Below are 24,199 nucleotides of genomic sequence, written 5' to 3' on the forward strand. Positions count from 1 at the left end.
GCCTTCTTGACTGTACACAAGAAGAGCTGGATGGATTTCCTGCATTTTCAGGGCTTCAACACATGTTAGGCTTTGAGCCTTTCTTGAGCTTTGCTTAAATCGCTTTGCCTTGCTTATAAGAAAGCCCATAAGCAGGAACCACTGCAGCCTCTCCTGGTGTTCTGCAATCTACAACTACCAAAGGGAAGGACCTGAGACAAGTCCATTTCATCATCAACCTGTCAGACTTGGCAAAGGAGACCACCCTGCTTAAACCTAACTGAGAGAACTGGCCATTTATCAATGCCACGATACTGTGGCTGCACAGATTGCAAGTACCGTAAATAAAACATGTTGCATCAAACATGCCGAATATAAATAAAGGGTGACAATTCACTGGGTTACTTCCAACTAAGTCATACTTGGAGTAGGCCAATAGGAATCAAATGACATTACTAACTTAAGTGCATTGAGGATCTATTCCCTGTATGTGCTGGATACAACCCACTGTGCTGAATTTACATCACCTATGTAGAAAAGCTGTTCATTTCTGAAGCCTTTGATTTGGATGAATATGTGATTTAGGATGCAGTCCCATACATGTTTACCTGAGAGTAAGTCCCATTAAGAACGCTCAAGGATTTTATCCAGTTCACATTTTAAACTGAATTGACATGATTTGCAGTTTCCAGATTAATAGACAGATCTGAACAAAGTCATCCTTCCATTTTTACAGTATTCCAAATTTTGCAATACGGTTCTTGATTCAAAAATCTTAACCAACACACATATAAGAAGGTGTGCTTAAATGCTATTTTGGGATAAGGCATGCAGACAACATGTATCATGGAGGGGGGAATTCAACAGTAATACAAGTGTTCATACATTTTTATTTTAAAAATGCAGATTAACATGGGATGGGATGGATTTAGGAATAATTACATGCAAAACTGATACAGACTGGAAATACTTATTTCCACATCCCTAAATCCCATTGTATTCAATGGGGCTTGCCTCTGAGTAGACCTATATAGGTTCATAGTGTTAGATGGTGATGCGTACCATTCAAGTAAACTGTGATGCATTCACTCATTTCATTTGCATTCCCATCATCTTCTGAACTTCACTCTCCACTCTTATTTGAATTGCTACTCTTGTAACTAACATCAAGACCATTACACTGGAGGTCTGGTTTCTGTTGCTACATTTCTGTATGCCACCTCAAACTCTGGTTTCTCTTTGGTCCGTATAAATCTTTTGCCTTTTAGCCACCATGAACCACTGACAAAGTGACAGGTGAAAGTAAGCTAGCCTGAATAGAAATGTCTCTGTCTGTTTCTACTTCCTTTCAAAGTCACAGGAAGAATCACAAAGAGAAGCAGTTGAGGGAAAATGAAATGCTAGTGGCCTCAACAAAAGAAGAGCAGCCCAGTTTTTCCTAGTGCCTACAGATAGGGAAATCTGTCAATTTTGGTTTCTCTCGACATCTCCAGGCAGGGCTGCAAATGTTCCTTGTCTGAAATCCTGCAAAGCAGCTGCCAGTCACTGTAGAACAGGGGTAGGCAACCGAAGGCCCGGGGGCTGGATGCGCCCCAATTGCCTTCTCAATCTGGCCCACGGATGGTCCGGGAATCAGCATGTTTTTACATGAGTAGAATGTGTCCTTTTATTTAAAATGCATCTCTGGGTTATTTGTGGGGCATAGGAATTCATTCATTTTCTTTTTCAAAATATAGTCCAGCCCACCACATGGTTTGAGGGACGGTGGACCGGCCCACGGCTGAAAAAGGTTGCTGACCCCTGCTGTAGACAAAGAGGCAAATGATTTGGGATAAAGCAGGTTGCTAGGTTGCTATCTGCCACCTGAGGCAGCCACCTCACTTTGCCTAATGATAGCGCCCTGCTCTGGGACACATGTACAGCCACTGGAAGGAGCATCATGCTTTTTATCTCTCTGAGATGAACCTCAAGCCTCCTTCCTTTTCCACTGAAGAATAAAGGGAAGGAGACTTACAGTGCCACACCCAAGCAAGCCCCTCACTTGCATTTTTATCTGCTCAAAACATTATTTGTTGGTCTGTTGTTATTTTAATTAACAAGGTTGTCTTTTCAGATTTTAAAACCCACTCTGAGAGCTGTCTGTCTGACCAATACAAGGGCCACCAATCAGCCCTGCTCTGAGAAACATAAATGATGACACTTGAGGGCCAACCAATCCACACTCTGCAAATCCATCTTGCTGGACACAAGGAAGGACAGTGTTTCCCCTGAACTCTGTCTCTGAGAGACATTCTACCGGTGTCTATAGCTTGGTCAACACACTTCAAATGGATGCATAGCATTGTCACCTAAGATCACGTATTGGGAAGGAGGGCCATGCGTGGAGCAACGTCCTACACCCTCACAGGTGCACTTTCAAAAGCTGACAGCATGTGCTGAGCAGGAATAAACCTCTTTGGGTGCTCAATATGTAGTGGGCTTTCCCCCAGGCTACAGCCATTTTGCAAAGTTAAAATAATAAACCTTGAGGTCAGTAAGTGTAATTGCCAGATGTCGTGCATTCTTTGAAATGAAGAACATCTAGTACCATAAGAAAAAGAAGAAAAGTTTGTCCGGTCTTTAATCAGACTTCAAAACCACAGCCTGGTGCCTGTGGCCTTCTGTTTTAGAGTGTTTAAATCTTAAATGGGTTTGAAGGCAGATAAATAAAAGCAGGGAAATAAATCCAAGAAATCTAAGAAATATATGGCAATACTTGTTTAACATCATGAAAAGAAACTTTGGGTTCAGTGCTCCCTTGGGCAAGACTGTTGCAGGCTCAAGGGGGGAGGGCCCTCCCCTGACACAGCTTTGCAGGTTATCTCTCCATGGGACTGTGGGAGGAAGTGGCATGCAGACTCATTCCAGACGGCCAGGCACCACTAAAACAGCAGCACTGAAGGGGAGAGGAGCAAACGCTTAAATCTTGCGATAAAAGCTCGAGTCTCCTTTCCTGCACATAAAGAACAAAGGAGTGGAGATACCCAGCTTCCATTTTGCGCATGGTTAGGACGCCTGGTCTCTGGAGGAATGCATACTAAAGGGTCCTGAAATAGTAAGGGTCCTAGAAAGGCACAAGGCTGTCTATTGCATTGTTAAAAAGGTAAAGGGACCCCTGACCATTAGGTCCAGTTGTGGCCAATGCTGGGGTTGCAGTGCTCATCTCGCTTTATTGGCTGAGGGAGCCAGCATACAGCTTCTGGGTCATGTGGCCAGCATGACTAAGCCGCTTCTGGCGAACCAGAGCAGCACACAGAAACACCGTTTACCTTCCCGCCGGAGTAGTACCTATTTATCGACTTGCACTTTGACATGCTTTCGAACCGCTAGGTTGGCAGGAGCAGGGACCGAGCAACGGGAGCCCACCCCGTCGCAGGGATTCGAACCACCGACCTTCTGATCGGCAAGTCCTAGGCACTGTGGTTTCACCCACAGTGCCACCTGCGTCCCTGCATTCCCTAAATTACCTGGTTGGCAATTAAGGTAACCTGACCTCCTTCTGCTGTGCCTCCCCACTTAGCACAACAGAAGAGTCTTATATATATTTCTGCAGAGTCTATATATTTCAGTCCTTTTGAAAAACTTCCAGTGAATCTTCAAAAGAAGCATATCAGGACTGAAGTGCATACAGCAACAGACAGGCTGTCTGTAATTTCAGACATTAATATTCCAATAAAAAATGTACAAGTACTCGGTGACCTCATTCAACTCTGACTCATCAAAATAAGCAAGGCTCTGCTTTATATGCAAACATTTATCATTCGCCAGCAGTTCATCTTCTTTCTAAGCCCTCACCTTTACGTGGATCATGGTGCTCCCTGCCGCTAGTATTACACCCACAGGCCAGGAGGATTTCCACCTCTCCTGTGCTGGGCCACTTTTGGCTAAGAGGCTTCAGTCTTCATGCGGCTTAAATGTGCCTTCACAAACACGCTTGACATTTTATTCTACATTGATGCAGCCCTAAGCAGAAGACAGCTGGTTTTAAGGCTGATCCCCTCCTTTTGTAATGCAATAATCTCCCAATGTGTGCCTTTGTTCTCATCCAGCAATTAAAACAGACTTTCTAAAGAGTTCCCTGTGCTAGAGGAAAACGTTGCAAGACTACCAGGCTTCTTGGCAAGCTTAACAAGGTCGGTCTCAACTTCTCTGGAGTCTCCAAAAACTAGGCTAGCAGATCTATCATACACATTTTATATGTTTGCTGTAGGACAGGCACACCATCTATGGGGGGGAGTGCCCCTTATTGTCAGGTTTAGTGCTTCTCCCACACAAGACATGGAACGCTGGCAGTTTAAGTAGCTGAGGTTTATTTCTCAATAACAGGCTTACAGCAGTCCAAGCTTCCACAACTCATCCTTCACTGTCGGAGTCAGTTGACTCGACTGGCTTCTGACCCCTCCCAAGGCCAGATATGCGCCACGCCCTTCCCTGCCTCCTGCTGGCCCACCTCTGCTCTAATCGCTTGCTCCGCCTCCTACTTCTTGGTGACTTAGGTGCAGCCAATTTTCTTCCTCTGGAGATTCCTCTCTGCTGGGCGTGTCCCTGACACTTATTTTCAATGAGGGGGCTGGGGCCCCTCAATATTCCACAGCCATCTGGGCCCAATCAGACCCTCCTGCAGCAGCAGCAGCAGCAGCAGCAGGCTCCATTGGACCCTCTTGCAGCTGCAACTAGGCTCTGTTGGACCTTTCAAATGCCACAACAGACCCCATCAGGGCTCCTTCCACTGTGTGATATCACACGGGTGCCACACCCACCCACCCAAATGTTGTTCTCCTGTACTATTTTCAGACATGTGGTTTAGATACTTATTTATGTGTTTGCCTTGTAAATTTATGTGTTTGTCTTGTAAATTTATGAACATTTAATTTATAGAGCCAGTGTGGTGTAGTGGTTAAGAGCGGTAGACTCGTAATCTGGTGAACCACGTTCGCTTCCCCGCTCCTCCACATGCAGCTGCTGGGTCACCTTGGGCTAGTCACACTTCTTTGAAGTCTCTCAGCCTCAATCACCTCACAGAGTGTTTGTTGTGGGGGAGGGAGGGAAAGGAGAACGTTAGCCGCTTTGAGACTCCTTTGGGTAGTGATAAAGAGGGATATCAAATCCAAACTACTCCTCCTCTTCTTCTATATATTTGAGACCTTAAATTCTTATAACAATACAAAAGCACTCCTAATAATCCTCTTCCTGTCGGCAGTCAACCTGACCTTTTCAGGGAGTCAGGAAATGAAATGGGAAGGATGGAAAACAATGCAACAGTGGAGAAAAAAAGACATGCCTGACTGAAACACATGCTAGAGCCCACCTGAGGGCCTGTTCTGTGGCAGAAATAGCAGGAAAGAAATTTTCCTTTTCTGCCATCATTGTGTTCACACAGAGTGGTCCAGTGGAACAATTACTTGTAAGGAATGTGTAACATCACGAAAGTCCTTATGTTGTTAGGAGAGGATATGCCCAGTCACTTGCTGCGACAGTTTTACTAAACATTTTGTGGATAAAATTGCTTCCATCTGCTCCGACTTGGATGCCACAGTTATAACAGGGTCTTAACTCCTGGCAGCTGCTTCTGGGTGGTCAGAGAACAGCAGTGCCCAGAATGAGGCAGGTGCACCATAAGCACCTGTTTCTAGGGAAATCATATAGTGACACATGCTTTGGTTACATCAAGAATGGACTGGTGTGGCATACTGTTCACAAGGCTGCTTCCTGGCAGTCTCAGTAAGCTTTACTTGGTCCAGAACACAGTATCTAGAATGTCCACAGAAACACTGCTGCAACAACATTTTTTTGCCAGTTTCAGAACACCTGGAATGATTACCAGTATGTATACAGGCATGCTACAAACTGTTGGCATAGTATTCAACTACCAAGGATTTCCTATTGCACAACAGGACTTCCCATCTCTTCCCCCAAATCAGTTCCAGAGGACTGAGGGAGTCCCTAGAACAGATTCAGGCAACATGGAGGGAGCAGTGTGGGAGAACGTTCCATTGCACAAGCAGAAACCTTTGCGCTGACAGAACTGGTTATTACCTAGAGAGCCCTGAATCAGAGGTAGGGATCCTATGACCCACCAAATCCTGCTGGAATAAAACTCAATATCCTTGACCAATGGCCATGCTGACTAGGGCTTATGGGAATAAAATCCAATAACTTCTGGAGAGCTATAGCTTTCTCATCCAGTATTCCCAAAGAGCAGCTTCCTCCTGAACCCACCTGTATGCATCTAAAATATAACTGAACGATCTTTCTGTGTGTGCTCCTCCTTAATCTCCATGTTGCCCTTGTAGAACTCAGCAGAGAAGAAAATGGGGTCAAAATTAGAATTAGTTGGTTCTACCTGGCATTGGATCTGGTCCTGCCTTTCATTGGTTCTGGCTGCACCTATTGTTAAGCTCCCTACCTTCCACCTTACTTGTCCCAATAGGCACAAACCACCACTGTATTTAGAAGTATGGATTTAGAAGTATGGTGGTTGGTGGAGGAATCTTACACTTCTTTCCAGGCTAACAGACAACTAACTCTGAGTTTTCTCCTGTCAAATATCTATATGCAGGCAAACAGAAAGCTGTGTGTTGAGTAAACATTTAAGAAGGAAAAAACAAATTAATCTACAGCACGATCAAGAATTTCAGATGTTTGCCTATGGTGGAACAAGGACAGTTAAGTGTTTTGTTGCTGCATTTCCCAATGACTGTGTGCTCTTCAGCCATTTGAGAGCATGCCAAAGACATGGGAAAAATGCAGAAAGCATTCATTTGTCAACAGACATCAAATATCACTGCTGATGGAAATGACCTTTAAAAGCCTGCTCTCCATCAATGTAGTTAATTAAAAGAAACTATATCCACCAAGCTCAAGGGTTCTCGCTTCTTGTTTGCTCTACTCTTTATTGGCTCAGGACAAGATTTTGCTTCAGTGCTCTTTGTTTATTTTATATACATCCATTCTGTTCACAGATCTCCAAGACTAGTGATGGACCTGTGAACGTGGCAATGTTCAAGGTTTGGCCAGAGTCTCACACATTCGGCTCTCTGGCTGAGAAAATATTTTCCTCCCAAAATCAATGGCACACATATTTTCAAAGGAAAATCAATGAAGAATGCTTTCCCCACCCGCCCCCCAAGAAGGGCGGAGGGACTGTGTTGTACAAATGGCATGAAAAGGGTTTGGTGTGATACTGGGATTCCAAATTCCAAATGCATAATGACACACGCAGATACAGTCAGACAATAGGACTATTTCTGGGGTCTACACATCATCATCCCATACGCACAGCACTCTCCCCACTTGAGATTCCCAACAACTGGTATTGAAGGACATACTGCCTTCAACAGTGGAGGTAAATAAACACCTACTGGTGCAAGTTGATTTCTGGTTCTCAATCACAAGGAAGAGGATGAAGTTCAACCATCATCCTCAATCTCCCTGCAACACAGGATACACTGAATTAAGTCCAGAATATAGATGTACCCTGAAGGTCACTTCCATGCCTTAGCTCCCAACTGAACCTGTTCAGACTAAGAATGCAATTATACTCTTAAATACTACTTTTAAAAAATGCTAGAAATTAGGAACACAAAGGTAAACCTCATTTGATCTTAGCCGTTACTGGGAGCAATTAAGGCTACAACAATGTGGGGACAAGTCCCACTGAACGCAGGAGTACATAGCCCAAAGAAATATGTATAGGATCAGGTCATGTTAAAACCAGAAGGATAAAGCATGTTACTGGATTGCACCCAATGACTGATTTAGAGGTGCAATTAGATCATAGGTTGGACCTGTGGTCCTCCAGAGGCAAACCATTCATTGGCATCAATGAGGTTCTCTCTCACACATCAGTAAATGCTGCATGACTCATAGAATTGTAGAGTTGGAAGGGTCCTTGAAGATCATCTAGTCTATGGTTACCAGATGCCCCCGTTTCCCGGGGGACAATCCCCGGATTTAAAAATCTGTCCCTGGAATGTCTCCGGATTTCATTTAATGTCCCTGGATTTATATTTTAAGTGTTGTGGATTTATTAGTAGGGAATGAACGTTGCCTGATTGGTTCAGCGGCACAAGACACATCATATGGGGACTTCTGGTGAGGCAAAATGGTGGGCGCCACGGCAGCGAGCAGCTCCTGAAGCCAGCCAGAGCCAGGCTGGATCCGGGCTGCTGAGACTGCCGCTGCCGTTGCTGAGGGGGAACTGGGGACGCCTGGTGCATCAACTGGGGGAACAGCTGACCCCCCATGACCAAATCGAGCCAGGAGTGAGAGCACCCAGCCACCCAGCCGACTGCCCAATGGTGCTCCAGGGCCAGGAAAACCCCGGAGCCGAAGCAATGAGAAGGAGAAGGAAGAGAGAGAGAAAGAGGAAGGAGAAAAAAGAGGGGAGCCCCGACCTTGCTGCGCCGCTGAGGAGAGGTAGGAGAGCACTGGGAGAGCAAGGACACATGGCCGAGCCCAGGCCCGACTCGAGCCTACTCCACAGTAGCTAGCGTTCCAAGAGAGCAAGCCGGGGCCAAGAGGAAGGCCACGTGACAGAGGAGACCACAGAAGAGAAGCTATTACTTTTTTTAAAAAAAGTAACTTTTTTAACAACTCCCCCCTGCCCTTTTCAAAAAAAAAAAGTGTCCCCAGATTCTTTGAAAAAAATCTGGTAACCGTAATCTAGTCCAACCCCTGCAATGCAGGAATATGCAGCTGTCCCATATGAGGATCAAACCTGCAACCTTGGAGTTATCAGCACCATGCTCTAACCAGCTGAGCTATCACAGGTTACCTTTGAGTCTGGGGAAAGATGGTGACTTGGCAGAAAAAGATCAAACCACCCAACCCCTCCCTGCATGCTATAATCCCAAATTTAGATGCCCCTCCTGCTGCGACAAGCTCCCCTCTCCCTTTGTCTCCCAGGACCAAAAGAGGCATGAACAGAGCAGAGGAGAGACTGACTGAATGCAGGCACAGCCTCCGACTGTTTGAAAAAAGCCCTGGAGAGGAAGAGACCTAGATGGCTGTGGAGAAGCAGGGACTTTCAGTCTCAGCAACTGATTCATGGGGGAAAGACCTACTGGAGATGAGATGAGATGCTCATTAGGCCTGACACTCCTGTGCAGATCATGTTTTTGCTAATAAGGAGTTAACTCCAACTTGCATGGTATGAGTTACTGCTGGCTTGCTCCTGACAGGTAGCAACAGTGGTGAGGAGGTAGGCCTATGAAACAGATATTGTCCAACAGCCCCTCTCCCCTCAATTCTGGAGCCAACACTGTATATATACATAGCTGATTGTTCTCCAGACTGCTCCCCAATAGCAAAAAATAAATGGGGGGGCGCCTTGGTATAAGAGCTGTAGAGAGAAACTAACTGAAAAGCTCCAATCTAGGTGTTGTTGCTTGCTCACAAGTAGGTCTCCTTACTGGAACACGGCAAATTTATTCCATTTGCACTGGAAATATATATATATCCCATGTTCAGTCCTTGGCATCTCCCAAGTAGGTTTCAGACAGGGAAAAGCACCCTTGTCTGAAACCCTTGAGAGCCCAGAGTAAACAACGCAAAGCTTGAAGGACCAATAGTCTGACTCAGGATGAAGTAGCTTCCCGTTGTTCCTGTATAAAGAGGATTACACACACTGGAATCCCTGGCTGCTTCTCGGCAGATATGTTACCATAACATGCCAGCTCCCAGAAACTCAACAGATTGCATCCTTTATGTAACATTTCGCTCCTAATACTTTGAAATTCTCCCGATATTGATCTGAGATCCTAATATCCTGCTAAGCCCAAAATTAGAATTCCCCACTGTTCTAAAAAGCCAGCACAAATCCTTAAAAATGCTCTCACTAATCCAAGTTTAAAGATGCCAAGGCCAATTTTTCCCTTCTCTGATGATCTCTAGTGGGAATGAAAGGGTAATATTTTCAGAAATATTTCAAGGTGAGGTCTCATTGCTCTCATTTAAAAAGCCCACTGACTTAAAAATGAGCCTGGCTGGAAACTGTAGCCCACACAAACACACACACACCACCACCACCACCACCACCACCCAAAAGTAGAAACCAATTTATTTCTGCTTTTTAATCATTCCATTTTTGCCTGCCAATTTAAGTGAGTCCCTTGCTAATAAAAAGACCATCAATTCATGTTTCTGCATAAAAACCACTAATATATTTTGATCAAATCAAATGCAGACGTCTATTTTATGCCTATGTTCAGTTACTATTTTTTTCAGATTTTTGGTAATTCTGTTTCTCACTGTATGATTACAGCAATTTAATATGGAGGACTATCATCTAATAGACCACCCTTAACATCAGATTGCTGGCTGTTTTTGTCTGACATAGCTGCTTTTCATCAGAGCTTGCAGTTACCAGATTTTATTGATTCCATTCCTGCGCTTTTAAAAGCAGCTGGGCATACAGAAACTAAACAGGTGATAAGAGCCGGGCTAGTAAAAACAAGTGGCAACCACATCTTCTCTTTTTAGTATGAACACAAAGGGACACTGCACTCTTCATTTTAATTTGCTTATACTTGCAGCAACCCTGTGATGTAGATTCCTGCAATTTCTGTTTTTACAAATGAGCTCCGTGAAAAGTGATGTACAAGAGCACTCAGGCCACTTCCAGATAACTCAGCTATAGAGCATTCATCTTGATTTGTTTGCAGGAAGGTTATACATGTTGCAGTTTTCATTCCCCACTTTCCAGTGCAATTTTTTCCAAAACTTTCCTTACCACAAAAAGCCTGTGTGTGTGTGTGCAAATAGCTTTGTGGCACATAAGTACCAAATCCACTCTTGTTGCCCAACCTGAATTTGCCAGTATGCAATTGACTCACACCTGCAAAACAGCAACAACAGCCTATGGCTCAGCCCATTGTTCTTATTTATCTTTTATTCAGTGTATCTTCCTTAATATTTAGTTATTTAATGTATTTGAATCCTGCCTTTCTCCCACGTTGGAATTCAAGTTGGGATTCCAGCATTTAAAAACACATAATGCAAACTAAGAAAAACAAACTAGTTAAAAGCAATAGTTAAAATATATCAAAACATATACAGAACCAGCAACTAAAACACAGTTTGTCCTGACAGCTGCCCCATAAACTGCAATGTCTGCCCCTTAGTTTCAAAGGCCTGTCTGAATAGGACGGTCATTGCTTGCTAGTGGAAGGATAACAAAGAGGCAGCCAATCTAACCTCTCTTTAGAGGGAATGCCACAATATGGGAGCAGCCACAGAAAAGGCTCCGTCTCGTGTCAGCACCACCACTGCTTCTGAAGTTGATGGGACCGATAGAAGGTGCTCACCTGAGGATCTTAGCACCTAGGTAGGTTCATATAGGGAAATGTTATCTTTCAGGCAGTCTGGGCCCAAGTCATTTTCCTTATCGCTTTTTAAAATCCCATTATTTATACTTGATTGTTGCACTTATTATTCACACTGCAATGGGAGAGAGGGATCTTGTAAAAATGCATGCAGCATACAGATTCTGTGACCAATACTTCAAGGAACTTAAAATCTGGATGTTTTCAAGAAGAGATTTACTCTTGGGGATAGAAAATTCTTACTTTCTAAAGTAATAATAGCAACAATTGAGCTCTATCTAAAAAACAATATCCAGCTCACTCCTAACACTGGTTATGGATGGAAGTTAGTACAATTTACAAGCATTTTCAACTGTATGAAGAACCTATTTTTCTTTATACAGCATCAACCTCAGTTAGGGATTATTGTTAAGACATCATTCCCTGACTGTTACAGTACTGCTCCCAAGTAACTGTTATTGCAATACATTACATGGGTTGTTGCAAGCGACAGCCATATAACCATTATGTAAAATGTCATCTGTAAATAGCCAGGGCAATAAATTACAACCATTTGCCCTAATTAGACCCGGATAAGATCTGACCATATGATAGCTTCCATTATACATCTCCAGGCACAGGGCAGGACACAGCTACAAATGTCATACACCAATAGGCTGGAGCTGAGCCAGGTTTTTAAAACACACACAATGACCAATGACAGCACACTGTGCTTTTGGTCTGGGACATTAGAGGATGAGCCATCTGTCAAAACGAAGCACAGATGTTCAAGTATCAGCCCAAGCTAAGTTAATACATCGTGCATGGCATTTTGTTCAGGGAGGGGGAGATGAAAGGATTAAATACCCTAAGCGTCACTGTATCTTTTTAAAAAAGTGAATACATACAGTTTAGGCTTCCATGTCCTTCAGTGGGCTTAGTTAATTCAGGTTCTTGGTACAGGTGTATTTCACATTAACAAGAGTGTGCAGAATATATTTCTTTCTCTTGGGAATCTCAAATCATTTAGTGACTGACTTGTATAGAACTATCTGCTTCTTATATAGCTTCTGCATAAAAACAAAAACAGAAACAGAAATGGAAATTGATGGTGTTCACTTACTCTTCCCATGTCTGGAACGGAAATCAAACCAGTGAATACTGATGATGAGTATTCACTGGTGTGTGTGTTCAGTTAGCAAATGATACGTAACTGATTATGGGAGCTTTCCTACTTAAAATGCATTTCCTGAATGGCCTTTGCATTGAAATTGAGTGGAAAGAATTACATCTTTAAACATGTTAAATTCATAATTTAGGTAAATTACATAAATAACCATGTACATTTTAGAATAACATAGTATTTGCTGCATGGGAACTTTTCTCTGCCAACAAGGTGCCCACCTACTTGGCATGAGACTACTAGCTCTAAGTGACATATGTACACTTTGCACTGGGTATTAATTTTTTGGTTTGAAAACAATTTAAGTTTAACAAGACAGCAAAGTTCAAAAGGTCAATTTCCAAAATCCCATGGTCCTTTCCTCCTGAGTATCAATTGAAAGGATTTATCTGGGCTTTTCTAGAAGTGACTGTAACCATGGCAAATTGCATAATTTTCTTAATGAAGGTTACCATGTGTTAATTAATTAATTCATGGTTAATGTTAAACCTGCAAACAGACACAAGAGATAGTTCTATATCAAACATGGTCATAGCTTCAAAATTTAAAAATAAAAAGAGAACCATTAAATTCTAAAACGGGTCTTGGCAGAAGCCAGAAAACAGGCTTACTTGAATTTTTAAGAAAAAAACTAGTTGATTAGACTAGTTGATTAGTACGTTAGCCTGAGGACACTACAATTAAATCAGTAATCAAACAATGCAAAACTGTATTTGCAAGGTATGGCACCACCAAAGAGATTGTGAGTGACAAAATCCCTCAATGGTTTTTTCGCACTGCATCAAGTTCATAATTTCCTCAGTGAAGTAGCATGGCAGAAAAAGCAATCCAAAACACAGAATCATAGAAAGGAAATTTGACAGAGAGGAAATCTGAACTGGCCAACACAGACCCAAATCTGACCCCACTAGATACCAGTCCACCTGCAGGACTTTTAACAGGGAACACTTTTCTATCTCAGCACTATTATTATACAACTAGAACTGATAACGGGAAATATTATAGAATTACAGCTCCCAAGTTTATCAATATGTGATCAATGAGCACAGCCACACTGATCAGCCTCATCCCTGATCCTGCATGTGCAAATATAGCACTGTAGCCTAGAAGCCCTCATGCATATAGTTATTTGTGCAAAGGCTTCCACAAAACCTGTGGGAAAACAGCATCCATGTTGTACATTTCTAGCATTCAAAGCACTGCAACACACAGTGGCCTGGCCTGCAGGTAACACAAAACCAAACAATGGCTTGGTGTGCCTGCTGAGCTCCTCTCACACCTGTAACTTCACTTCTCGAAGCAAGGGAACTACCAGAAGGCCCTCAGAGCTGGACCTCAGTGTCTGGGCTGAACGATGCGGTGACACGCCTTCAGGTATACAAGGCCAAAGCCACTTGGGGCTTTGGGAGATAACCCATGAGCCCAGGTTCTGATGCAATACTGAGCCAAATCATGGCTCATCTCCTGGTAGCACCATAGCAGAATTGAGTGGGAGGAGCAAATCAGCCACGATTTTCTTGGTGTGCACCAGCCCACTTGTTCTTTCACACTAAGCCATGGGTTTGGCTTAGTGTTATGTGTGAAGGAGGTAATTCTTTCAGTGGCTTCTAGTACGTCTGAGCTGTGGTGTGTTGGAAATTAATCACTGATAGTTGCTTACATTGTGGTATTGTTTATTACATTTTTATCCCTGCCCTTCTTCCAAGGAGATGGGAAACAACAACAAAGGTCTCCCTCTACCACCTCCCCGTCATTTTATCCTCACAATTATCCTGTGAGGCTGAGAGATTATGATACCTCAGAGTCATGCAATGAGCTTTGTGGCTAAGTGAGGATTGAAACCCAGACTGATGTCACCACACTAGCACCACTACCACAATGGCTGTCTTCATCATAGCATGGGGTACCTAATTGCAGCCAACGTGAAAGTTTCAAAACAAGAGCCTTGTGTTTCTCCAAGACGGCTTTGGATGGATCCAGAAATAGCTTTAATAGCACTATATCATGAAATATGACAAAACATTTTCTTTATACAATAAATTGTTTATATCAAAGCAGGGAAAATACAGCCAGCTATTTTTCTGGCAGAGCAGAGACTGTCCTGAGAAAGTATACTCCCCAAAGCAGAAAGAGATAAACAAAAAAGCAGATACATTTGTGATTAATGTGTGTGTGTGTGTGTGTGTGTGTGTGTGTGTATTTTTCAAAGAAAGCGTTAAGCTGCAAAGAGATGAAAGAGGATTCAAGAGAAAGAGATCGCTGAGCTCATTTGAAGCAAATGACGCTGAATTTTCTCCAGATAAAAAGCAGGCCTAAGTGGAAACTCTTAAGGCAGATATACATACCTCAAGCCTTTATTTCAAACCAAGTGTTGGTTTACAGGATAGTATTTCATAGGATTTTGCTTTACCCGCACTATGAGTTTGTAATACATTTATAAACAACCCTCCAGCTTAATAAAACTTCCAGATCAGATATCAAATAGAGAAACTTTCAGTCCCCTTTTCCTTTTGTGTTGGGCCTTTTAGATGGCAAGGCTGATGCCAGGAACTATCTGGTCATCTGTAAGCCACTCTGGAAGTCTTTTTCAGCCAAAGAGTAGAATTAAAATGCTTTATTTTATTTTTTAATAAAAAAATGTTTTAGGTAAATTAATCAAAGTGGAAACAGCAGTGCATTCTATTGACTCAACAGAAATATATCTGAGCAACAAAAACAGTAAAAATAAAGTACTGATTGCTGGTTAAAACCAGCTTCGGTAGCCTACAACTCCCATGATCCCTAGCTAGCAGGACCACTGGTCAGGGATGATGGGAATTGTAGTCTCAAAACATCTGGAGGGTCGAGGTTGAGGAAGCCTGATCCAGAGCAATGCCCAGGATCCCCATTTGAGACCACAAAGTCCAAGAAGCAAACTTCCATTGACTGCATACCCCCCAAAAGTATAATTTATTCCTATACCTGTTTAAACAAGCACTGGTGGAGAAAGGGGGTGCAGTAGGTGCTGCCCTCCCCAGGTGTCATCCCTGAGGGGGGTGACATCGCCGTGCCACCCCCCGGGATGCTTACCATGGGAGGTGTCCCCTTAGGAGGCTTGCCTCACCCCCACAGGTAGCTAGCCCCACCGCACAGGTGGACAGCATGTGCACCGCTCCGGATGCCGGTGCACCTCGTTTCCCAGGGAGAGCCCCTGGATTTAAAAATCTGTTCCCGGACAAAATCTGTCCCCAGAATGTCCCTGGATTTCATTTAACGTCCCCAGATTTATCTTTTAAGTGTTGTATATTTATTAGTAGGGAATGAATCTTGTGTGATTGGTTCAACGGCACGAGGCAAAATGGCGGCGCTACGGCAGAAGGCAACTCCTGAAGCCAGCCAGAGCCAGCCACGCCACCAGGCTGGCTCCGGGCTGCTTAGACTTCCACTGCCATTGCCAAGAGGGAACCGGGGACGCCCGGCACATTAACTGGGGGAACCGTTGACCCCCGCCCCATGACCCAAATCGAGCTGGGAGCAAGAGCACCTGGCCACCCAGCCGACTGCCCAGTGGCGCTCTGGGGCCAGGAGAACCCTGGAGCCAACGCAGGAAGAAGGAGAAGGAGAAGGAAGGAAGGAAGGAAGAAGAAGGAGAAAAAAGAGGGGAGCCCTGACCTTGCCGCGCTGCGCCGCTGCCACCTATGAGGGGAGGTAGGAGAGCACCGGGAGGGCAAGGAAAAGTGGCCTGACCTGAGCCTACTCCCCGGTGGCTAGTGCTCCAAGAGAGCAGGCCAGGGCCCAAAGGAAGGCTGTGTGACAGAGGAGACCACAGAAGAGAAGATATTACCTTAAAAAAAAAATAATAGTAACTTTTTTAAATAACTTTTTTTTTCTCTATTCAAAAAAAAAAGTGTCCCCTGATTCTTTGAAAAAAAAGTCTGGTAACCTTAAGCTAGCTCCGCCTCTGTAATCAAGAATTGTTTCTGCAACAGGCTAGCAGTATCTGCTTGGGGAAGAGGTTGCAAAATGGTTCAACAGATTGAATAGGAAGCACTGTAGCAATGAAAAATAGATTTCAGTGTCTGTGTGACCAGAAACATTCCCTGCAAAAACTTTCCAAAACAGTCTCTGTCCGAGTATCTATTTTCTAACCAGTAAAGTGTCACACTCATAATCCACATTGCCAATGTTTATAAGTGCTGCGAACATGACCCTAAACATGCTAATGATGGAAAAAGCATTAGATTTTCTACTTTGCCTTGAAGAGAGACACTAGAGCTGCTTTTTAAAAAGAATCTCATTTATCCAAGCCCAATTATCTAGTCTAGTATCCCAAAAGGCCTCTGCAGTTGGCAGTCCAGATGTGGATACACAGTACATAGCCAAACCCATAGCTATGAATGCAAAAAAGTTCAAATCATGAAAGGGATACCATGAATGAACCAAAGCGTGGTTTTGCATTCCTCCCTTCTTTGAACATTTGGAAGCTCCAACAGAGCTTTATGGGGCCAGTTTTTTCTTCTAAAGCAGCATTATTCTACTTTAAGCAGCCATGGCTTCCCCCCAAAAAATCTGGGGCAGTTTAGTTTCTTAAGGGCCCTGAAAGTTGTCAGGAGGTGCCTGACAATTCTCACAGTGATTTAACAACCAATCCCTCTTTCCTAAGAAACTCTGGGAAACAAAGATATATTCATTGCTTTATCTGGTTCTATTTGCAGGTGTCTAATCAGGATAGCAACTGGGGAAGTTGAAGGCACTGTATTGTGGTGGCTCTGCTCCAACCTATGAGGTCATTACTAGAAAACAGCACTAGGTGAATATTGCTCAAACATGTGGTTTTTGAGTTGTGGGGGTCCCACAGGCACCCGTTCTGTCTCCTGTGCTATTCAACATCTATGTGAAACTGCTGGGAGCTGTCGTCCAGGGATCTGGAGCATGGTGTTGTCCAGCACTGCCCAAGACTTTTTGGGGGAAGCCAGGTTGTCAATATACTGATGACACACAGCTCTATCTCTCCATTCCATCTGACTCAGGAGAGACTGTGCAGGTGTTGGGCCAATGTCTGGAAGCAGTGAAGGATTGGATATAGCCAATAAGGCTGAATCTTGATATGATGGAGGTGCCCTGGCTGGAGGGAATTAAGTGAACAACCTGTTCTGGGCAGGGTGCCGCTGCCTGGGTTGCACTGACAGGTGACAGGACTTTCTCAGGGATGGTTCCCTGTTTGTGGAATGTCCTCCCTGGTGGGACAGGTCTGTTTCCCTCACTAATTTTTAGGAAGAAACATTCCTGTTCACCTAGGTATTTAGGTGGCTGAAAGAGACTGTTCCCGGCTATCTTAAATTTATTAACTGTGATGCAATTATTTGACATGCTTTTAGGTGTTCTTAATGCCTTTAAATGTTTTCGGATTTTTAAAAATTCTTTTAAATGTTCTAAACCTGTTTTGAGTAGCATTTTCCACCAGTTTGCTACACTGGGCTCCTTTGGGAGAAAGAGCGGGACAGAAATTCAATAAATAAATAAATTTCCTAGAAAGGGTAAAATGCAAAAGGCACCATGCTATGATCCAATGCAAAAGGCACCATGCTATGATCCAATGATCTAGATAAGCCCTAAAAGCATCAATCATGGTGCAGGCTTGGCTGATTCACAGCACATGTTGATAGCATCTATCTGCAAAGCTCGTTTCACTGCCATTGCAAACTTTCTAATGACAGAGTTACAGGCGTAGCTTCATAAACGGCTGCATTAGCTATCTTGAAGGCATGCAGAATAGTTTGTATATATTGTAACCCATCTAATAAAAACTAGGTTACGTCTGCCGCGCTCTCCCTCCCCTTCTGATACATTCGTGCTGAAAACTGCCCCTTGCATCTGTTCCTTGGAAGCGGAGGATTAAATGTAACATTTTGGACAGAAAAAAATGTGCAAAGGAAATACAAAGCAATGCAAGCAACGCATCAAACCAGGAAATGAAGTTCATCCGAAGGGTCAAAAACATTTAGCACAAATCTTACTCGATTACGGACTTTTAAAATGCAGAGAGAGAACTAAAACTTTTTCAACCATTTACAGTCATCAAAGCAGAAGGACTGAAGTAGATATATCTGCTAACCTGGGAACACAGGAATTCAAGTTGCAGGCTACATTTTCTGTTCCACCAATGCACTGGGGGAGGTGTTTGTGGAAAGGGAGAGAATCACTAATCAAGAAACTGCCCGGACTCTAATCTATGCTAAAAGAAAGTTCCACAGTTGCAACACAGACACTTTCCCTGTTTTAAAAATTCCTAGAAAGCATTATGAATATTGGTTTCTCTTGGACAGTAATGGCTGTGAGAACATGACACACTGGTGGTTTCCATACAAAATTCCGTAAAATAATAACTGCAATAATAGCATAGCCCAACTATATTTGCCACAAGTAGAGATGGAGGACAAAATTGATTTTGTTTGCATTTTAATGAAAAACTACCAGGTTTGCACTTCTCGAATGAACACATGAACCAAGAGGCAGCCTCCAAATACCTTAGAGACTGAAATTGCCCAGTTTGTCCATGCCTAGCCAACAACAACAAAAAACAACAATCCCAGACCACTTTCTGTTCTACTGTTTGGAAGGGAAGCCAAATGCCTGCTGCAGTGTCTTAAAATCTCTGCAGCACCTGGCAATATTCCAAAGCCAATACAGGAATCTATGGGATGCTTTCATTAAAGTGCAGGACACCCTTAAGCATGGTTTATAAAGAAGTGAGCCCCATTGTATTCTGTTAGACTTACTACCTAGTAAATATGATTGCGACTTCAGACATATACTGAAAATCCCAAGCAGCAGTTTCCATAGTTTTTAATTATTATTTTAAGTTCCTCCTCTTAATTTATTACTTATAATCAGGCTGATCACTATACTAGGTGTCATACAGAAGTTAAGAGGCATGGCCTCACCTGTGGGTTTACAATGAAATAATTGGTTCTACAGTGGTACCTCGGGTTAAGAACTTAATTCCTTCTGGAGGTCCGTTCTTAACTTGAAACTGTTCTTAACCTGAAGTACCACTTTAGCTAATGGGGCCGCCACAGCCACGCAATTTCTGTTCTCATCCTGAAGCAAAATTCTTAACCCGAAGTACTATTTCTGGGTTAGCGGAGTCTGTAACCTGAAGCGTCTGTAACCCGAGGTACCACTGTATCTAAAAGCCTTGCAGTCTGCTCCTCAGAAGTAAGTTCAACAGAACTTAGCCACAAGGAAGAGCACATAAAATTGCAGCTCAAATTCTGAAGTGCTCGTGGCATTTAGTTTTCTATAAAAAGGGGTGAGCACAAAGTAGCGTTTCAATAAAAAAAAGTTGCTTAAGGCTTCGCCATGCTCTGGTAAAGACTATATATTTAAAAGAAGAAACTTGGGAGGGGGTGTTTATTGTGGCTTTTAAAAAATCATTCGGTGTCTGAAGCCCTCTCCACAGTAATCTCATTGAGCACTCATACAGAAAAAGGAAATACAGTTCCTTCCTAACACATACTTTATGTGTCTTCGATCCAAAGCAGCATCTGCATGGAAAAGTCACAAATATTGCAATCTCATCCCTTTCTAATAAGTGAAAGAGAGCACAGACATAGAATCAAACACAGCACCATTTCCAAAATAAATACAGCCGTGGATTGCAGTTCAACTGCACATAGTAGATAGACTTAACTCTCTAGGGACTGAGAAGCGCAAAGTTAATTCAGAGGCAACGCAGTCCCTCAGCCACTAAAGTTGTCCCTTATGCTAATGTGGCATTGCCCAATTACAGGAGCTCTTGCTTAAAGTGTGCAATTAACGCAAGGGTTTAAGAAATCAGAGTTACTCACAGAGTCGTCCTGGAGATGCAACAGCCAGCTTTTCTTACAACAGGAAATTCCAGTGCAACATCATGTACGATGCAGAACCGACAGGCATGGAGTCAGGAACAGACGGGCCCCTGGGATTACGGCAGCCCCAAGACGCGTGCTAGTGCATGCCAAACTATAATTTATGAAACAGAGCTCGTTTAATCAGCCAATAGGTTGGCTTCTCCCTAACAAGTCTAACTGGCTCTGAAGGGCAGAAAGCACTGCAACAGAACAATAAAAAAGAGACGATATCCCACACGCTAAGCTGCTTAGGGTGGAATTGCTTTCTGTGACAGGAGTCTGGAGGGGGAGGGAAGCAGTCTCTCCCATTCTCCCTCTCTTTTTAAAACAGAGTAACAGGTGATCTGCTTCCATGTAACAAAACAGCTGGAAATCTGAGCTCTGGATTTAATTTGAATCACATGTGCAAGGAAGGATCATAGCAGTACTGTTCTCCCCTCACCTTCCTCCAGCCCACCACAAATATCCAGCTCTCCATTTTTGTATGCTGTTACAGAAGAAACAGCCAAAGCATCCATTTTTTGCTGAATTGCCGTACTGCTGGCCATTTTAAAACAGGCACACACACACAAATATCACATTCTTTTAACTGCTCTTCTCAGCACCCTTGTTTCCAGGAAGAAGATGGTCAAATCTAAATTCTGTGAAGAGGAGGGTGGTTTAATTTTTAATTTGCACAGAAGGCTCTGGCTCAACCTTGATGATGCCTTCCTACGGCAGATTACCAAATATTCAAAAAATGAGAGATATAGTAGTTATGGGAGGCTTCCACTACCCCAATATCTGTTGGAACTCAAACTCTGCCAAAAATGTAAATTCCAACAAATTCCTCCAGCGCCTCAGTGACAATTTCATTTCCCAGAAAGTGGAAGAAGCAACAAGAAGGTCATCTATCTTAGACCTGGTCCTCCCCAAAAGGGGGCAACTGATTGATGAAGTAAGGGTAAAAGGTAAGATTAAGGCCAGTCAAGGTTAAGTCCAGTCAAAGGCAACTATGGGGTTGTGGTGCTCATCTCACTTTCAGGTCAAGGGAGCCGGCGTTTGTCCACAAACAGCTGTCTGAGTCATGTGGCCAGTATGACTAAACTGCTTCTGAACACCATGACAGAAACCAGAGTGCATAGAAACACTGTTTTCCTTCCCATTGCAGCAGTACCTATTTATCTACTTGCAGTGGCGTGCTTTTGTCACCCCGTTGCGGGGAGTCAAACCACCGATCTTCTGATTGACAAGCCCAAGAGGCTCAGTGGTTTAGACCACAGCACCACCCATGCCCCTCAAGTGGAAGTGGAAGTACTGTGAACCATGGGAGGAAGTGACTGTGTGCTCTTGGGCATCATGATACAAAGGTAAGGAAGAGTAATCTGGACTTTAAGAAGGCTGAAGAACTATTCTTCAAAAAGCTGAAGAACTATTGGGCGAGATCCCATGGTCAGAAATACTCAAAGAGAAGAAAGTCCAATATGGATGGGTGTTTCTTAAAGGTTAAATAATGAAGTCCCAAAGGCAGACCATTCCAACAAGTGGGGGGCATCTAAAGAAACTTTTGTGGTTGCATAAGAAACTTACAGATGAACTGAGATTTTAGAAAGCCATGTACAAGAAATGGAAGAGAGGGGAAATCACAAAGGAAGCAAAAACATAAGTAGCCAACAGTTGCAGAGAGAAGGTCAGGCAGACCAAAGCTGAGAATGACCAGTAATGTCTGCATATCCCAAGACTGTATCTTTGCAGTGATGACAGGTTCTGGGGTAAATTCATGGCAAGCTCAATTAAATTCAGCCTAGACAAGAACTGAGCATGTAGGAACAAGTGCAATGTGGCCTTGGAGAGCCCAGTTCCTATCCTGACAACACTCATTCTCTTATGTAGGTTCCATTTCCCGTGCTGCCTTTCTCTTCTTCTACTCCACCAAATCACCATTCATTTTAAACACAGAAGAGCAGGATACCCAAGCCAGCCTACTAAAATGGTGCCTGGTGTGGTAAAGCAAGAATGGAGAACCAGCAGCCTTCCAAATGATGCTGAACAGCAACTCCCGTCATCCCTAACCATTGATCATGCTAGCTGGGGCTGATGGAGTCCAACAATATCTGGAGGCCCACAAGTTTTCCCGTCCCTGTGGTAAAGCTACTTATCCACTTCAGATTACAGATGTGGAAACTGCTCAGCTTAACTGTTTCCCATTTTGCTTAAGAAAAAGATACTCCGCCATTCCTACAAAGTTCAAGGTGGCTTAAGAGGACCAATAAAATGACAAATATCTAAAAAGCAATGCAGCAGCAACTAAAGCACCACCATAGACAAGTTCCCCAGATCATGTTTGATGGTTTTAAAAGCTTCTCAGAGGTCCAGGAATCAGTAGGCTTCTTCACCCCACTGTCCTCCCAGTGGGAGCCATCTATCAGCGTGACCAACCCAAAGCAGGTTAATGCCAAATCAGAAACTGAAATTGGACTGATGTGGATCCAGATAATCAGTGTCTTCTGGGAGGGTCTGAATTATTATAGAACTCCCTGCACTTATGAAACGTTTTTACTTAGCCTTCCTCCTGACATGTTAGTTTTCTCAGAGGAGGACTCCCTGTAGAGCAGGAGTCAGTCATATGCAGTGCTATTTTTCTACAAAAAGAGGTGCCAGAAGTCACCATGAATGCCTCCCTTGTTCTCTTATAATGGCAATGGCACCCACCTGAGAGGTGCTGGAAGTTCTGGCTGAAAAAAGCCCTGGTCATATGTTTCTCCCAACCTTCAACTTGTACCAAAAAAAAAAAGTCTCAAAGCTCAATATTAGATGTTCAGTCAATACAGATCCAATTTCACCCAAGCCCCACAAATGATCCGCTTGTACAAATGCCATCTATAACTCACTGCCCTGGCACCAAACGAGACAGGAAGGATGGAATATCCCAACATCTACATCAGGGCAATGTTTCAAAAACGTGGCATTCTACTGACATAAAAGGAATGTTAGCATTGGCACAAATAGCTTAGAATCATAACCTTTCAGAGAAGCAACGACGTACAACAGCCTTGCTTGTGGACAAATGTTCCTTGTGAAAGCTGCAGAAAAGCCAGTTGGGCCACCTCCCAAGCCACCACTGTTTGATTTTGAAGGCATGCTTACATCTTTGCAAACACAGGCTTTTAAAATAAACTTATAATGTCCATATCTTCTGGCTGCCCAGTTACCTATAGATTAGCAGTTTTTCATCTTTTGCATTTCCAGAAATCTCTGCCCTTCTGTAGCACACTGTTTGAGCCATCTGGGCTCCCTTGTTAAATTAATTCCTTGTCCTACAGGCACCTTTCCTATAGCACACTCTTCTTGCTTCTGTTTGAGTCATGCCTGTAATCTGGATGATTAGAGGATGCACACTTCCATTAGAGAGACTAATCTGTTGTGAACATCTGGGTACAGGAGATCCTGATTAACTATAGGGGTTTGAACATCACAGACTCTGTATCTCTCCACATCCCTATAAGTTAAAATTTGCTCAATGCAGGGAGACAGGGGCAGGATGAACAGCCTGAAATATAAGTAGAACAGCACATACTCTGCATGCATAAAGTACCAAGTTCAATCCTTGACATCTCCAGGTAGAGATGGGATAAACTCCTGTCTGAAACCCTGAAGAGTCATTACTGGTCAGTGCTGGCAAAAACAAAGAAACAAACCACTAGTTGATCCAATGGTCTGATAACTTCCTATGTAGATCACCAATAAAGATTGTGATGTATCTTGAAGTGTAGTTATTCTCCAGCAGTACAAACAGCGGAAACATATGCTGTACTCGGTTCCAGATTGTGAGAAACTTAATTGGT

General features: G+C 43.3%; 1 protein-coding gene across 3 annotated transcripts in view; it reads right to left on the reverse strand.

The window, feature by feature from the left end:
• The window catches only part of PDE4D (phosphodiesterase 4D), a 634,082-nt gene that overhangs the window by 601,825 nt on the left and 8,058 nt on the right, over positions 1 to 24,199 (reverse strand). Inside the window, exon 1 of one of the 3 annotated variants that reach the window (XM_053408755.1) lies at positions 20,334 to 20,425. The exons of 1 other annotated variant lie outside the window; for it this stretch is intronic. The gene's annotated coding sequence lies outside the window, so the exon portion shown is untranslated. Of the gene's footprint in view, positions 1 to 20,333; positions 20,727 to 24,199 lie in introns of those variants that run through there. One more of the 3 variants, XM_053408766.1, reaches the window with a different exon arrangement.

This window comes from Podarcis raffonei, chromosome 11 (genome assembly GCF_027172205.1).
Source record: "Podarcis raffonei isolate rPodRaf1 chromosome 11, rPodRaf1.pri, whole genome shotgun sequence".
Classification (NCBI taxonomy): Eukaryota; Metazoa; Chordata; class Lepidosauria; order Squamata; family Lacertidae; genus Podarcis; species Podarcis raffonei.